Source organism: Podarcis raffonei, chromosome 8 (assembly GCF_027172205.1).
Source record: "Podarcis raffonei isolate rPodRaf1 chromosome 8, rPodRaf1.pri, whole genome shotgun sequence".
NCBI lineage: Eukaryota > Metazoa > Chordata > Lepidosauria > Squamata > Lacertidae > Podarcis > Podarcis raffonei.
In genome coordinates this window covers 69,353,456-69,358,529 of record NC_070609.1, presented here as the reverse complement: position 1 = coordinate 69,358,529, position 5,074 = coordinate 69,353,456, and positions in this window count along the sequence as shown.

The window sequence follows — 5,074 nt, the reverse complement described above, 5'->3', positions numbered from 1 at the left end:
TTGATACGCTGAAGCCCTCCTCAGATTTTAAGCACACAAATGGAACAAAGACTCACTTCATGCCGGCTCCATGTAATTTACAGGCAGGTCTGGGCTGTACTTGGTAAGGGCACCCCCCAACACTCAGCCTGCTCCGTGTTTTCCTTGGCAAAACTCTCCGTTTTGGTGTTTGGACAACTACCTTGGTTTTTTGTTTTTTTAACAAGCCTTACTACCAAAAGTAAACCACTCGGCTCGTCATTTATTCCAGGGACTCCCTGGTCTTTGCTGCTTTGGCTGTAATCCTTCTCTCCTCCGTGATGGTCTGCAAGGATTCAGGTTCAGCAGAAGGCTGCTCAGGAAGGGTGAGTGGGGCATCGCCCACCAACCTCCATCTGCACCCAGCCAGTCCTCACCTGCTTCCTGGAAGACCTGAAGATGGCCCTGGCTGTCACCTTCCCTCTCCGTCTCAGCTTTTGTAGAACCAGTTTCAGGGCATCGGATAGGATGACCCTTTGAATCCTTGCAATTCTACTGTTCCATGATTCCTTGATGCAGCAGAGAGGAAGATGGGGACCAAACGAGAGTCTAGGCTTCCTGCCTTCCACCCTATCGGTCCCAGTGGGTACCAGCTATCAGGATGTTTGCCTATGTCTTTATATATATCCACTATTAAACTTCACAGCATGGTATAGATCAGCTTCCGGGTGGTAGGTGTGGCTTGTGGGTGCGATAGGAGGAAGCCTAATGTCCGTGCATTTAGTTCTTGCCTTGTTTCTGACCTAGGTTACCCATTATCTACCTCTGCCTTCTCTCGCCTCACACATTGGAAGCTTCACATTGCAATCCTTTGCACTGCATTGTGAGCTACTGTGTTTTAAAATAAACGCTGTAAGCACTTCATGCATTCGAAACCTGCGCCCCTTCCTTGGTGGTCTTCCTGTCTCTCTGCCTGGCAACACATTTAGAGCAGCGGTGGGGAACCTGCAATGCTCCAGATGTTTTTGCAAGCAATGTCCTCTTAATGCATTCTTGGATGTTATTTTATTGTTTCTGTTAGGGTGGAGAAGTGCAGTGTGAAATTCAGAGTAGTGCGAATTTTGGAGGACAGCTTCATCTTTGTTTGTACATTGGTGTAAATTGGGTAGTTTCTCATTAATATGAAAGCCGAAGCTGTTTTTTTAGCAGAAGAGCACTGAAAGCACCAACAAAATAACCCCCCCAGCATAGCAATCCATCAAACAAAAAATTGGAGGGGGGAAACAATAGCAGAAGGTTCTTAATGCACCATTCCCCCTGATGATAATAAGTCAGAACTCTGCAGCCCAAAGGATTATTCAGGTGAAGGGAATTTTGAAAGTGTCCCTATACATAATTTACTTCCAAGATAACACAATTGTAGTCATGTATATTCCCATAATCCTAAAGCGTCCCCCTCTGTGGTCTTGCACATGATCTTTGTCTTCAGAAGTTTGCAGGTGAACTTCATGCAGCCATTGTAGCTTTGTTAGTAGAGGAAGTTGAAAAAGGGAGGGGGGGGAACCCAACAACTTCAAACCAGTCTCAAGTTCACTGAAAATTTCAGGAGATGTGGAAGATGAACCTTCCTGCAGCATTTTAACAGTAGGTCAAGAGCCAGAAAGGCCTTAGCTTAGATCTTGTCTCTTTCAAGGAGCATTTCAGCCACTGTTACCTCCCCAGTCTGATCTGTGTCTCAAACAGTTATCTACATGTCTACACAGGAATAAGTCCCATTGATTTCAACAGCTCTGGCTCCCTGATAAGTGAGTGTAGGATTGCAGTCCTAGCCTCTTAACTCCATTCCGGGTGGATGACAAACTTTGTTTATTTAGGCTACGAAGAAAGGAGGGAGGGAGAGAAAACCTGACAGCTCCAATCAAGTTAATTCACCTGAAAGAGACCAACACCCCAGTTTATTTATTTTAAAATATTTTATGGAGGTAACCCAATCCAGACCATCTCCACGTCTTGTTTACAAGGGCGGCCTTGGTGACAACATCTGCCCCTTGTAGCCCCCCATAAGAGAGAGAGAGTGTGTGTGTGTTTAAATGAAAAGCACCCAGAGACATATGCCAGCCTGGTTTTCACCCATACTCACATAATGTACAGCCCCCATATGGAGGTGCTGGGATATATATTATTTAGTACATTATAGCTACTATATATTTTAGAAGGTGGATTGTTTGTCCGTTTGTCCGTTGGTTCTCTACAGGTTTGGGTACCTCTCAAGATATTGTTGTCAAAATTGGCATGAGCATTCCTGAGGTAGAGGAATTCATCTACATTTGGGTGCTGGGCACCATTTTGAATCAAGATGGCAGACCAAATTCATTCTAATAAAATATGAGCTTCCCCACACCCCACAAATTGATTCAGGGCTAGGTCAGGTTAGAGCCCTGGGTTGGTTTATGCATGAGTGCTGTAAAACGCAGAAATTATGCCAAGCATTTAAGCATCACAATCTTTGGAACACACTCCTGCTGCACATCAAAAAAGTGCCTTGCATACTGTCCATGCTGGGTTGCTCAACCATTGCTACAGTCAGGGGTGGAGGAAGGGGGGTGCAGTGGGGGCAGGCCGCCCCGGGTGTCTTCGCTGAGGGGGGTGATATTTGGTGTGCTGCCTGCCCGCGACTCCCAAGCCTACCCCAAGCCATCGGGGGAGGGGGAGCTGAGCTGCTTTGCTGGCAGCATCCCCCCCTTCCTCCTTCATTTTGACAGCTTGGGGGAGGCATGGGAGTCGCAGGTGGGTGGCCTGCCTAATGTCCACCATTGGCGGCTTGCTCCACCCCCAGCTGCAGGGTGCGCTCGCCGCTCCATGCACCCAAGTGTCACATGTGCCTGAAAGGGCACCCTCCATGCCCCGCCCCCTTGGGAACATGCTCCGCTCCCCCCCTTGGGAGAGCACCTGCCCTGGGCAGCGCGGGAATATGCTCTGCCGCTGGCTACAGTGTCCTTTATTTTGGCAGATCAAGATCAACAGGTGACAGTAAAAACTGCAAGGTTTTTAGCTGGGACAATTAGAATAAGAGCTATCATTTGACTATTGACCTAAACCCAGAAAATGTATTTTATATAGTTAAGTTTTTACCTTTATCTACTGTACATTTTATTTTATTTTATTTTATTGCTATGGCTGGTGGCTGATGCAAATAAAGATTATTCTGATTCTCATTCAAAAAAGTGCCATCTCTGCACCTACAAAAGACCTTCCTTTTCACACAAGCCTTTTAAGAGCATAGTGTTATTGTAATGGGTATGAGTTACTCGTGCGTAAACTGGCACCTCTCTCGGCTAAATTGCCTTGTTAAACCTTTCTGACTGCACAGCCCTTCTCATCGTGGCTGCCTCAGTCACTAGCAGAATCCGTCAGTGGGCGTTTCTTAAACCTCTTCCAACATAAAAGCTGTTTGACACCCAGTCTCCTCCTCCTCTCACTGCGCGGGAGTCTTCTGCACAGGGAGGGCGTGGGTAGCGGAGGACCTGTGCTCTCCTCACTGATGTCTAGTGAAGAGTCCTGGAGCCCTCTCTCCGCTTCCCCCATCTGCCCCCCCTTTATCCCTGGTGTTGCGCTGATTTGCTTCCCCCTCTACTGAGCTGCTTCTCCCCCTGCTGCTGGGTCCTTCGCCAGCATCATCTGGGAGCCTCCCCTTCGCCTCTCGCTCCGATGTCAGTTCCCTGACATCCACCTCCCCCCCAGGACCCCCTCCACCCCCGGCCCGACCTGTGGAACCAACTTCGTCCCCTTCTTCGGCCGACGAGGCGGGGAACCCCCGGAAGGAACTGTCACCATCTTCAGTGGATTCGAAACCCGCTTCCCACCCGCTCTGATACCTGCCAACGGGGTGGCCCTCCCAGTCTGATTCTTCTTCCTCCGAAACCTCTCCTCCCTCCCCCTCGGAGTCAGAAAACCCCTCAAAAACCTCTTCATCGTCTGTGGTTCCAAATTGCTCCTCCCAGAATCTCTCTAGGGGTTTGGGTTTGTCTGGGAACTGGAGGTGGAATACCTCCACCAGATACCTGTCATCGAAGGCTTCCGTGGGAACCCACGTGTTTTCTGTCCCGGGTTCCCCCTCCCAAGCTACCAAGTACTCTACCTGGTGCCCTCACCACCTTGAGTCAAGTATTTCCGTGGCCAAGTGATGGTGTTCCCTTTCTTCTACCTGCGGGTATGTGGTGACTTCTCCCCCTTGCCCCGGGAACCCCCGCCCCTCCCTGTGCGGTGAGAGTAGGGACCTGTGGAACACCGGGTGTATTTTCATGCTGTCAGGCAACTTGAGCTTAAATGCCACGGGATTTACCTGCTGTGTTACCTCAAAAGGTCCCAGCCGTCTGGGCTGCAACTTCTTGCACCTCCCTTTGAAGGGTAACCCTTGGACATAATATTATGTTTGCTGACTGGGAACAGTTGTGGACCACCGGGATTAAATTTACAGCATGTAATGCCTTAAGAGAGAATATTATGAAAATGATGTATAGGTGGTACATGACCCCAGTCAAGCTTGCAAAAATCTATCATTTGCCCGATAACAAATGTTGGAAATGTAAAGAAAATGAAGGTACATTCTTTCACCTTTGGTGGACATGCCCTAGGATTAAGGCTTTCTGGGAAATGATATACAATGAGTTGAAAAAGGTATTTAAATATACCTTCTTGAAGAAACCAGAGGCCTTTCTCCTGGGCATGGTTGGCCAATTGGTGTCAAAGAAGGATAGAACGTTTTTTATGTATGCTACAACAGCAGCAAGAATACTCATCGCAAAGTATTGGAAGACGCAAGATTTACCCACTCTGGAAGAATGGCAGATGAAACTGATTGACTGTATGGGATTGGCAGAAATGACTGGCAGAATCCGTGACCAGGGAGAAGAGTCGGCAGAAGAAGACTGGAAAAAATTTAAGGACTACTTACAGAAATATTGTAAAATTAAGGAATGTTGAATGATGCTGGATTGAAATTGAGTGGTTTCTAGCTGTAATGATATAAAGGAATATAAAAAAAAAGGTTTGGATAGAAAACAAGGTGTTATTATAAGCTGTAATGCTTTAAGTTAAGGATTTGCTGAACAAATAA